Genomic DNA, 305 nt, shown 5'->3' with positions numbered 1-305 from the left:
CAGGAACCTCTCCCTCTTCCCCCAGCTCTACTCTGCTGTTTGCACGCAAATGTCATCCTTAAAGAGCAGCAGAGCCTTGTTGACTCCAGGAGAGCTCCCAGGATATCTGTCAGAAAGGGACAGGCTCTCTCCCAAGCATTCCCAGCCCTGCTGCTCTCTGTGGTTGCCCCTGGAGCAGGTTCTGATGTCAGCTCTCATTGGGTTCCCACACTGACAGGTGAAGGGATGTCCCACAGCACATCCAACTCCCCCTGGGAGCACCTGCACCAGCCTTGGATTTTCTTTAAAGCATCCATATGCACTTT

The 305-nt window shown here is 54.1% G+C and overlaps 1 protein-coding gene across 1 annotated transcript in view; it reads left to right on the top strand.

Moving 5' to 3' along the window:
* Window positions 1-305, top strand: part of LOC103809171 (neurofascin-like) — a gene marked incomplete at its 5' end in the record, with an annotated part of 7,825 nt that overhangs the window by 2,442 nt on the left and 5,078 nt on the right. The window lies entirely within an intron of this gene.

Source organism: Acanthisitta chloris, unplaced genomic scaffold (assembly GCF_000695815.1).
Source record: "Acanthisitta chloris isolate BGI_N310 unplaced genomic scaffold, ASM69581v1 scaffold10659, whole genome shotgun sequence".
Taxonomy (NCBI): Eukaryota; Metazoa; Chordata; class Aves; order Passeriformes; family Acanthisittidae; genus Acanthisitta; species Acanthisitta chloris.
This window is presented reverse-complemented; position numbering and strand designations above follow the sequence as displayed.